Source organism: Glandiceps talaboti, chromosome 2 (assembly GCF_964340395.1).
Source record: "Glandiceps talaboti chromosome 2, keGlaTala1.1, whole genome shotgun sequence".
NCBI lineage: Eukaryota > Metazoa > Hemichordata > Enteropneusta > Spengelidae > Glandiceps > Glandiceps talaboti.
In genome coordinates this window covers 21,230,657-21,243,989 of record NC_135550.1, presented here as the reverse complement: position 1 = coordinate 21,243,989, position 13,333 = coordinate 21,230,657, and positions in this window count along the sequence as shown.

Sequence of the window (13,333 nt, the reverse complement as noted above, 5' to 3'; positions counted from 1 at the left end):
TCATAACAGATATCTACATCCATTCCAACATAACTTATGCACCAGAATCTTGTATACAAGTGGTATAATTTCATGACTTTGCTTGATCACTTATTTCATGGTGGAATATCTTGAAGATTTACTTGACGATTCCACCAATGTCTCTTTACTATACAGAAAGTGCAAATGTTGAGTATATCTACACCTGCACTGTCTCAGTTTAACTTCTTTTATCAAGACAAATGCAATACAAGCAAATTCACTGATGTCACATTTCTAGTTAAATAATGATCCTTTAATGATACTCTATGTTAAAGAACAAACTGTAGATTTCTAAAATTTCATGTTCCTAAATTGGCACTTTTCTTTGCTGTCTGTAAACTGAATAATGTCAACAAAGGTTACACCACTAGAGGGCGCTTTTCAAAATGTCCAGCAAACCACTCAGTTGAAATAATTCTACTTCAAAACTATATGTTTAACAATAATATAACATTTTGAATGTGACTGCAATTTCCTAAATATGACTTCTGGCTTTTGGTGTTATGTTCCAATTTCCACACGTTTCCTGTATTACTCAACTACAAATTCTCTATTATACAAACTAGTATAAGAAATCTTCACTCTTACCAGTAAGTCTGTCCTTATCTACAGCATGTACATCAGCTCCTGCATTACACAACATCACACAAGCAGCACTACTGCCAGCACTGGCTGCCCATAGCAACGGTTGGCGTCCATTATTGTCCTTGCAGTCGATGGCAACTCCACTCTTCACCAGTGATTTCAAACAACGTATTCCAATGTGTTGTATTTGGGGATCACCACACATCTGTGCTGCATAGTGCATTGGGTAGGCATCATGTACATCAGGCAGGGATGCATTGGCACCATTTTGAATCAGAAATTCTATCAACTCCCCATGACCACAAACTGTTAATAAAAATCAATGCATGTCAACTCATTGAAATGAATTATTATGTCAATCTATTGTTTTAGAGTGAGAGATACACTCTCAAAAAGAAATTGTTACCTCTCAGGATAGATAGTGCAGACTGAAACTGAAAGACACACTGACTACATACATGACTGTTATCCCACGATGGACTACAGAGTGAACAAAAAGCCTACCTGTGGACAATGTATTGGTGAATATTAGCAGTATGCCTACCTGTGGACAATGTATCGGTGTGTGCTTGACTATAGTATGCCTATCTGTGGTCTAATGTATCGGCGTATATCAGCTGTTTGCTTACCTGTGGCCCAATGTATTGGTGTATGTTTCTCTTGGTCGGTACCATTGATATCTGCATATTTAATGAGTACTGAAATGACGACTTTGTTGGCACCAATGGTGGCTAGATGTAATGCTGTATGGCCATCATTGTCTCTGATATCAGCAATTTTAGAATCAGCTTCTAGTAGGGCTTCGGTGCAATTGGCGTCTTTATTTTCTACTGTGTAATGCAATGCTGTCTTGCCTTTGTTACATCTTGTATCTATAGGGACCTGTAAGTTATTAATAAGAATATGACAAAATTACAGTCAATCATATCTACATCATACCACAATAGTATATGCCATTTTTTGTATGGTTTATATATTTGAAATTTTATGAATTTGTAGGATGGATTATACCTACGTCAATGCTACCACCATTTATCATTATCACTTTGGCAGCATGAAGTCATACTGTTTGTATGATTATCTGGATAAGGTGCTGTAGCATATAGGTGGTGTATAAAGGTTTCATTACACATAATGTACAAAATATGTACCCTGTGTCAATTTAGACAATCATGCATTCCAAACAGGAGTGATACCCCCTCTGTGGTACACAATGCTGAATCTACATACAAAATGCTTTCTGCTAAGATCCAAAGTGGAAACACTTTCAATGATTGTTAACTGTATGCTATTTATAAATTGTATAAATTTCAATATAAAAATAACTAAATATGACAATTATGATAGACTGGCTGTATAAACATATTAACAATACTTCTTTTAGATAGTTTATTAGTTTTGTTATTATTTTCCTTTATGTTTTGTACCATTAACAGCTCCTCAAGGTTTTGTTACGTGTACTCAAATAAACGATAAACGATAAACAAAGTCTGGTGTATCTTGATTTCTCATGGTCACACAGAGACTGAAAGTTAAAAGGCAATTTATTGAGCTCTATACCCCAAATACTTCGCAATGAACCCAAACTTTTTACTGTACAAATTCTTTCACTCATTTTTAAAAGAACAAGTTTCATGAAAATCTTAACGTAAGAAAAATATTATCTTATGAATATTTTACTTATTTTCAATGCAATCCATTACCTGAGAATAAGACATATATTTTAATTTTGACATATCTGAAAAAGTTTCACAATGACATTTCTGTCTTTAATTTATTTACAATCGGTGGCATGGTTCTGGTTCTCAAAATGTTGCACTCCTGCTGCAAAAAATGTTGGAGCACCACACCATAAGTAGTGATACGAAAATTTGATAACAACGAGAAGCTTTGACTTACCCCTTCTTTAATAAGTAGCTTGACCTGATCATTGTTACCCTTCTGACAAGCAATCATTAACGGCGTAATACCTCTTTCATTGGGTACACTGAGTGTGTTCATTTTCTTGTCTTTAAGATGTCTGATGATTGTCTCCAAGTGGTTGGCATCCTGACACATACAGGACAGGTCCACAGCAGTAAGGTTGTTGGCATCTATTATGTCAACTCTCGCTTCATGACTGAAGACAAAACATACAGGAAAAAAATTTAACATGAAATTGATGGTTTATTAAAGGTGAATTCATGTAACTATAGTTACAAGATTGTATTCTCCACAATCCTATATCATATTTGTAGTGCAGTCATGTCGTCAGAAATACACTACAAACTTGACCTACAAGTTAAGGCTATTGTCGAGATTTTCATAATCTCACATTGTAAATTCCATTCAAGGATAATCAAGGAATTTTCAGAACTAAATTGGTTTTTTTCCTGTATTCTAAACAACTGCCATAATATTGAAGACTTCTAATATCATTTTTTCAAGTTTACTTCCATCTTTTCACAGTGGCACTGGCAAGACATTATTTTCAAAATTATTGGTGACACCAAAATCTATATTAAACTTTGGTGGCTCTCTACCCTTCTCCTGATTTACTAAACATGACTATATTCTAGCTACACTCCTTATCACATGTCTTGTGTTGGTCATACATTGTGTTGCACTTTTCCATACCCCCTTTGTATTTTCAGCCTCTCAGCTCAGGGCCAATTGGAATAGGATTAATCATATCTTGGACTCAACACTCATTCTATTGAACTGTTTATTCAATGGAGTGTATGTACCAGTAGCATATGTTACCAAAAGCTTTAGTCAAAGAGAAGTGTTGTCGTAGCAACCAAGCTACCAACTGTACACGATCACAATGGCTAATTTTGTATGCTTTTGCAGACCTATATATTTGTGTGTAAGTGAGGTACAGTAATCCTTCTCTTCAGGCAATTTCACTGAAAAAATCCATCTTTTGATCGATTGAGGAGCAATTTTCTCTGTTGTGCCATGCATGGGTTAAAAAATCTGTACACACAACTCTCTATAAAAATCTATTCTATCATTGATTACACAGTTGGAGTCATTGAACAAAACACACAGGATAGCCCTCCTACACTCTTAGTATTGATATAAATGGTAAACACAAATCAATTACACAGTGGGACACAAAGAAATATGATGCTAAACTCCACAATGTTCTTATGAATTATGGATGATATTTTGGTTCCATAGGAATTGAGAAATATTATATTCTATGACAACATGATGACATTGAACTATTCAATATATTCTTTATTTGAAGTGTCACCATGAGATTTGATAGAAAAATGAAACTGAATACCTACCACCGATCAGTAAAATTAATGAATTAATAAGCTAGTTCCACAAATATACAATTGGTAATAACTTAAATGTATGTATCTATGCATGGTAAATAAATACAAAATCGGCTTGATTCTTACACTAGTTCACACATCAATGGGCTTTTTCAACAAGTCTAAATTCAAATGCAAACATTTTGTTTTTATCAAGGCATTATTTTGATATTTCTTATCTTATTGTTAAAGTTTCATTGTTTGAAAAGATGTTGTTGTTTTTAGTAGAAATTCTCATTTGTAAAATCATTTTTTAATTCCACTATGATGACATTTATTCCAAAGCAATGTGATTGAAATGTGATTGATTTGCATAATAAACCAGTAATTTTGGTAAAACACAGAAGGAGAATCAAAGTATAACTGGCACTGCAATAAAGACATTAATATAAGGGTTTAAAACCTGGAAAATATTGTATTGACTATTGTCCTAGTGTGATACCAATCTAAATAATTTAATTTGGAAGGGGGGGGGGGGGGGGGGGGGGTTGCTTAATTTGCATATCTGACATATTTGAACCCTATTCCATTGGTGCTGCATTTACATTTCTGGAGTCCTTGAGCCCTAATAATTTGGTGCTTCATTTGAATATCTGGAGTCCTTGAGCCCTAATCAGTTGGTGCTTCATTTGAATATCTGGAGTCCTTTAGTCCTAATCAGTTGGTACTCGTTTGAATATCTGGAGTCTTTGAGTCCTAATCAGTTGGTGCTTCATTTGAATATCTGGAGTCCTTGAGCCCTAATCAGTTGGTGTTCATTTGAATATCTGGAATCCTTGAGTCCTAATCAGTTGGTGCTTCATTTGAATATCTGGAGTCATTGAGTCCTAATCAGTTGGTGCTTCATTTGAATATCTGGAGTCCTTGAGTCCTAACCAGTTGGTACTTCATTTGAATATCTGGAGTCCTTGAGTCCTAACCAGTTGGTACTTCATTTGAATATCTGGAGTCCTTGAGTCCTAACCAGTTGGTGCTCATTTGAATATCTGGAGTCATTGAGCCCTAATCAGTTGGTGCTTCATTTGAATATCTGGAGTCCTTGAGTCCTAATCAGTTGGTGCTTCATTTGAATATCTGGAGTCCTTGAGTCCTAACCAGTTGGTGCTCATTTGAATATCTGGAGTCCTTGAGTCCTAACCAGTTGGTACTCATTTGAATATCTGGAGTCCTTGAGTCCTAATCAGTTGGTACTTCATTTGAATATCTGGAGTCTTTGAGTCCTAATCAGTTGGTGCTTCATTTGAATATCTGGAGTCCTTGAGTCCTAATCAGTTGGTGCTTCATTTGCATGTTAGGTTTCACATTAGGTTCCTACGTCATTACTTATGTATCTTTATAATAACTAAAATGTCATTAGTTCATAATATAACACATTATTTAGTATTAATGTATTTAACAATTGTCAAACTCGACACTCCGAGTACGACAAACATCTCACATCTGCAAGTCTTGATGAAGCTGAGTACAAAATGATGACATTTGTTGTTGTCCTCTTGTTATGAATAGACTCTGTTCATACTCTAGTGAGTGTTCCTTCAATGTATATAATCAGTTGAAATAATCTGCATTGATGGAAATTTAATATAGAATATTTCAAATCACCATGTTTACATGATAACAATTAATTCCAATCAAATTGTACAATTTAAAGAGAAAAAATAGTCTTTACCTCCCATTTCGACAGCAGTATCTTTTGCTTTCTTTCACTCATAAGATGAAATAATGTAAAGCAAACAAAAGCAAAATATAATACGGAATTTTTATGTGAGCATGATCCCATAGCAACGAAGTTGATTAATACTAAATCCCACAGGATTAGAATACAGCTATTCTGGCTATACATTGTAATTACTCAAAGTTTGGCCTTGCTAACAGTTCCATAGATGTTATACATGTACATTATCTTGATGGGTTTTTTTGTGATGACATTTCGTATGCATGACATATCATCGAGGTCATTTGTCTTTCTAGATATATAGTATCACTGTAATATTTACATCCCTACATGGTGGCATGTACTTTAGTACACAATTTGTCAAATATCTATTTCAAATTGAATCATTGTAAATTTATGAACATTCTAGCAGAGACATCTCTCTCCAATGTCTATGATTCTAGAGATCTTTGATTACACGCACACTATACAGATGTGTCAAGAACACATATTCCATTCAACTTAATAGTATTATGTCTGACAGGGTGGATTTGTGTTCTGGAGGTGGGGCAATATCTGTCAACATGGGTTTGTGTGGTGGGGAGGAGGTACATGTACATTTAGGGGTGGTGGTATATAGGTAATGTCATTCAAGATGTGTATGTTTTCAGGGAATTTTCCTCCACATTCAGGTTTGTTATGTAGCTGTTTACATTTTCAGTTCTAAATTTCACCAATCCTGTGATTATATCTGAGGGTTTATCAATTGTCACAAATTAATTGAACTACATTTTGATGTCTCTATGCCAACCATGTTTTTTTCCACACATGGGTAATGTGTATGTATAGCTGTGATAATGCCATATCGGTTGACCAGTGAAGCAAGTTCAGTTTCTATTTACAAGTACAAGTACTACCAATACAAAGGATTTGCTGATGTTTTCAAAAGCATGCACACCCTTCAGTTCCACATGGCTTACTTACCACACTTGCAACCATGGTAACTCTATTTACATATCTAAACTTTCTCAATAACCTACAGCTGATTATGCAATTAACATGTGTGCACCTACGCTTCAGTTGCTGCTAACTACATGGAATCCACTTGGCCAAATCTATAGTCTGGTTGCTGCTAGCTACATCATGGAGTCCGGACTCCGCTTGGTTGACTTTTCCCCTCTAACAGTTCAGTTGATGCTGAATGAATGGGCTCCAGCTGGCTATTTCTTCCCCTCCAACAGTTTGGTCACTGTTAACTACATGTACATGGACTCTACTTGGCTGACACTCCTCCTCCTACAGTTCGGTTGCTGCTAGCTAACATATTTCCACTTGGCCGACTTTTCCACTCTTTTTTTACATCTTTATAAACTGCTTTCTTTGTTGATAACTCACCTACAATAGGTATTATGTACTCTTGCCAGACATATCTCTTTTCACATTCTTCAACCCCACAGATTCATTTACTTATAACTGCATTCACTTGTACTAGAACTAACAATTGCATGCATTTGAAAATTCCTCTCTTTTGTTCATTGCTTGTAATACCTATAGTTCAACTCATTACAACTGTGAAAACAACAAGACAGTTAGTCCATTCAGAGTGAACCCACTCGCCCTAGATACCTTTATGACCATACCATGTTGCTATTCATATATGCATGTACTTGGAACAAATGCATACATACATGTACTTTTTGTATCACTAAGATTTGATAGCATAGTACCAGTTTAGGATCATTGTTAGAATTTCCATCTGGTGTCACACTACCAGTTAACTCATTCTCCATGGCAGACACTTGATAGACAACTCCAGTACATGTATTTAGAAGTTTACATGTGTACTATTTCTCTGTTGCCTAGTATATTTAGCTCATTAGTTGCTACTGTTTTGTGATCAATGGCACCATTTGCTTGACTGCCAAGTGGTACCATGTAATTGTACATATACATCTTGTTATGAATATAATCAAGTTATAAAAGCAAGTCTCCATTTCTATAATATTTCTACATTTCACTGATACAAAACCGACAAAAGGTAGCCATTTATCTGCACAAAACTGTAACATACATCATTACATTGTACATAGTAAGAGAACAGTCCTTCCACTTCCAAAGGGGTACAGCTCCTGAGCCTTCTACTTTTAGTCTTTTATTCATTTGATATATCACATTACAAAACACTTAGCTCAAAGGTACACTGTATCATAGATCCTAGTACCACCTGGTACATACAATACCCTGTTGACATGATGTGATACAAGGTTAGTGATTATAGTTTGTGTATTGGATGTTATTTTGACCACCCTAACAGCAAATGAACTAGACAAAGATAACAAAAACTTGAATATGACTACCCCAGTAATAATTCTGTTAATATTCTAAGCCTTAAATGTGGATAGAGTAAGCTGAGATGTACACTTGGCTGAAACTATGCAGATACTGTTAACCAAGCTGCACACCTGGCTGAACAAGTAATTCTGTAGATAAAGTAAGCAAAGCTGTACACATAGCTGTACTTGCAGTGCTGTAGATAGAGTAGACAAAGTTGTACACCTGGTTGAACTAACTATGCAGATATTGTTAGCATGTTAGCAAAGCTGTACACCTGGCTGAACTGTAGATAGCACAAGTAATGCTGTACAAATGGCTGAACTGTAGACAGAGTAAGTAATGTTGTACAAGTGGCTGAACTGTAGACAGAGTAAGTAATGCTGTACAAGTGGCTGAATTGTAGACAGAGTAAGTAATGTTGTACATACAGGTGGCTGGCTGAACTGTAGACAGAGTAAGTAATGCTGTACAAGTGGCTGAACTGTAGACAGAGTATTTAAGCTAAGCTGTACACTTGGCTAAAATATTAATTTTGTCGACATAGTGCAGAAAGTTGGACACATAGCTGATCTATAGATATAGTATTTAGAAAGGCTGTACATCTGGCTAAACTAACAACTCTGTTGATATAGTAAGCAAAACTGTTCACCTGGATGGACTAATAATCTCTGATTTTACTCTTACTTAGATTGTACAGTCTTTGGGAATATATATAGACAGCTTTCATGTCATAAAAAGACTATTAACGCACCTAGTATTAATACATGTACTCTAGTATATCTTGTATCATTGCCATCAAATAACACAACTTAGCCATGTTCGATAAACAAAATATCCAGATATCTGTCATGGTGATGAACCTTGCGTGATAGAAAATACACTTAAAAATAACTAACACGTTTGGTCTTGGTCTGCTCCCCTTAACATGTTTGGTTGAGCAACAGAGCTTGTAAATGGATCTCACCATTTGTTTCACAGTTAATGTAGAACACTGAGATGCATATGTATATGGCCTCAGTATTTTTTGAGTAAGTGCAGTGCTAAGAATGCACTAGGACTACATATGCATACATTACATGACTGTGTATTGGGTATTTAGAAATTCTCCATCTAACAAGGCATGTTTGCTAACAACTGTAGTGAATGGATTCTCTTTGAAATGCAAAACTGTTAAACCAAAACAAACAGAAGGTAGACTACAACAACTCACTTTCATGAAACAAATGGATACGCTGTATGCTTTGCTGTTCTTTCGGTAGAAACAAGTCAATGCTAAATTCTAACTTGTAAGACATTTCTTACCTCAATAAGAATTCTACCAAGTCCAGTCTATTACTCTCTATTGCACAGTGTAATGCTGTCTTGCCAGCATCATTCTCTTCTCTTTTATTCACATCAACTCCAGTGGAAACTAATACTTCACAACTGTCTAGGTGGCCTTGTTGGATGGCATATACAATTGGTGGTACCCCTTTGTCATTGGGCTCCTCAAGCGCCTGGAAGAAAACAAACAAGATTTGGATTTACATTTGGATCATACTTCAGTGAAGGTTAAGTCTGTTATTCAAGATATCTTTGTGTTGTATACATTTAAAATTAGAAATGTGTACTTCATTATAAGATATGCAAGGATATAATACAATGATTCGGATTGGGCTTTTTAAATCAAATAACCAACCAATCATTTAAAAGTCTAAAAAAAATATCATCAACTACCATCACTCAAGTTATTCCTGAGACAGTTGGTCATTTTTCACTAAGTTTAGGATTATTGATAAAAAGGTTAAGAGTCACAAGTAAAATAATTACTTCTAAATGACCATTTCATGACAAATTTCTGTCAATTTTACAATCATTGAGCTGTTAATACAGCACTACTTTCCCTGGAATTTTTTTCACAAGAGATCTCAGGACATTGGTCAGTAACACTCTAGATTTGATGATTGGAGAGATGTATTTTGGATTGAGAGGAACAGCATGAGTATCAACAAATAATTATCTACACCTTAACTATTGTTTCCAGCTTTTTGATTGTGAGAAAATAATTTGATATTTCCTTTGAGGATTTCCTAAAAAACATTCAAATCAACACCCTACTGTGGTACATGTATGTGTTAATTACAGTAATTAACACATACTGCAATAATTAGTATTTTCAGACTTTTGATGGGTACAGTGATTTTTGTCCTTATTCTGACATGCTTGCATCATCACCAGTTCAATATACTTCTAGAACCGTGCAGTCATTCCAAGGAACATTTCCCATCAGCTCTAGCAATCTGACATGACAGACACCACATGCCATGCCTTTGTGCTCAACGCTGACATTGCTATGGTGACAACTGCCCTCACAGGCCAACAACAGTTATCTACTCACGGCACTGTATTCATTACCCCTGGCTTTCTTCTTTTGTTATGGTCATAGTTTCAGTTTTAATTTCATCTGATTGCAACATAAAACTAAAATTACAAGATACTTCTATAAACAGGACAATGCACCCTATCAAACTGTATACTTCATTGTTCTATGTATAAATATACATATATAAGGATAAATATACTTAATGGTTAATTTAGGAAAATTAATAGCAACATATTGAAAATAGACACAAAGGGAAAGAAAATTAATCATTAATAATGTAAACATGTAATAATCAACACAAAACCATACATCAACATCATATATGGACATTATTGAGTGATACACTTGTGGGTTTTAACGAGATATTGTTTTCAAACATGTATGCATATCTCCAAACAGACTCAACATGTAAATTAAAGAATAACACATTAAGTTGATTAGATCTGTCTGTGTATATTTATGACTAGAAGTAATAACATTCACTATGAATGGTGTCGACAGTGCCTTTTTATGCACAATCTAATGAAATTTCATTTCTGATGTCCCTGAAGATGTATGATTTGATGTGACATAAATGATCCTGACTGAACAACTGTTTAAGATCAGTCCTGACTGTTATGTACAATTTATTGCCTATTTCAGAAACACACCTAGTATTGAAATTCCTGTAATATAGAAATTAATATGTATATACCATGGTAACAAATATACCACATGATGTACATTTGTATTTGCTCAGGTTTTTTTATGTCCATTTCATGCATTTTACATCCCTTTCACAACCTGCTGTTTTCCTTCTTCTTTCCCTTAAAAAGTAATGTACATTGTCCTCATTCATTCACTCAAAAATTCAGAGGATTTTACTCCTTCACACTAGCATGAATGGATTTGTCCTACATTTCAGTTGACACAGGATTCAGTTGACACGTCTCCCATAGCAACAGTCACCTGACTTATCACAGGGATCAACGACAGATCCATCTCATTTGTTGCCATGACAACTATAGTATAAATTTATTGCAGTGTTGACTTGAATAATTTGTCATGGCAAATGGATACAAGGTGACAGAAATACATGTATGATGTTTCACAAAAGCAACAATAAAACAATATTCCAAAATATCAGGTTTGATATCGATACTTGTACATATGCATGTACGTCTAGCTTTAATCAAGGGAATTCAAAAGGTCTGCTATAGGTATTAAATAGTATAAGAGCAGTACTGGTATGAAATGGTACATTGCTCATGCTTGTCCATTTCTTCATTCTATATTATGACAACCAAACAATTACATGTACATGTATCAGAAAAGAAAAAGATATCAAATTGTTGAGGATTATAAAATGATTTCAGTTGATAGACATTTTGTTCTATACTTGCAATAACACATGTATGTATGTATGTATGTATGTATGTATGTATGTATGTATGTATGTATGTATGTATGTATGTATGTATGTATGTATGTATGTATGTATGTATGTAGGGAGGGGTGTATGTATGTATGTATGTATGTATGTTTGTATGTATGTATGTATGTATGTATGTATGTATGTATGTATGTATGTATGTATGTATGTATGTATGTATGTATGTATGTATGTATGTATGTATGTATGTATGTATGTATGTATGTATGTATGTATGTATGTATGTATGTATGTATGTATGTATGTGTGTGCATGCGTGCATGCGTGTGTGTGTGTGTGTGTATGTATGTATGTATGTATGTGTGTGTGTATGTGTGTGTATGTATGTATGTATGTATGTATGTATGTATGTATGTATGTATGTATGTATGTGTGTATGTATGTATGTATGTATGTATGTATGTGTGTGTATGTACGTATGTATGTGTGTGTATGTACGTATGTATGTGTGTGTATGTATGTATGTATGTATGTATGTATGTATGTATGTATGTATGTATGTGTGTATGTATGTATGTGTGTATGTATGTATGTATGTGTGTATGTATGTATGTATGTATGTATGTATGTATGTATGTATGTATGTATGTATGTGTGTATGTATGTATGTATGTATGTATGTATGTATGTATGTGTGTGTGTGTATGTATCCCAATGACTACACACCAATGAATGTGGCTGCACTACCATACGACTACTGATAGTTTCATTTTGACCACATGTGAATTATACTCTTAGTAAAGTGTCTGTCTATCAGGATATGGGTGTGTCTACCTGTCAGGATATGGCTGTGTGTCTATCTGTCAGGGCATTGCTGTCTGTCAGTTTGCTACACTGAAAGATTTGTCATTGTGGCTGCTCCAATATTACTGTCACTTCAATGTGAAATGGCCAAAATGACAAATCTTACAGTCTATCTGTGTGTGTGTGGGGGGGGGGGGGGGTGTTCTTATAAATGGCTTAACTTCAAACATTAAATGCCTTCATATTGTAAGGTGATGTTTCTTATAGTGTACAGTTGTGAATTATCTCAAGCAAAAGTGATCAAACCAGTTATCAATATGCAAATTTGGTCTGTAAACTGGAATTGAAGAACAACTTGGAAGATTGGTTTAAAATTTGACGGGGATGTTCATAGGACCATCTACACGTAAATAAAGAATTGTTCATGACATTATTCCCCAAAGTTGATATGCAAATTAGGTCAAAAATTGATATTTCTAGGGATTTCTACATTTTAATACAATTGATAACACAAGGTGACCTCATCACTGATAGGCAAATGAGGATTAAAATTGCATTTTTTTTGTTACAAATTCAAAACTACCCGGCAGATGGGACAGAAATTATTTAGGCGGGACTGGACATGATCACTTGATCAGATGTGTCTAGCTGAAAATGTATTATTTCCAGATATATTGACAGAATTAATTGCAAATATAACAACAGTTGTGTGTAGTCAAGTGAACAAACATTCACAAAATTGGCACAAATGTACCTAGCAACTAAGACCAGCCCATGGCAACAGTGAAATGATAGTCTATTGCACAGATAATAAATAATTAGTAAATACAAATATCCCTAACAACAGAGATCATGCCCATAGCAACAGCCACATGGCATTATCTATTACAAAG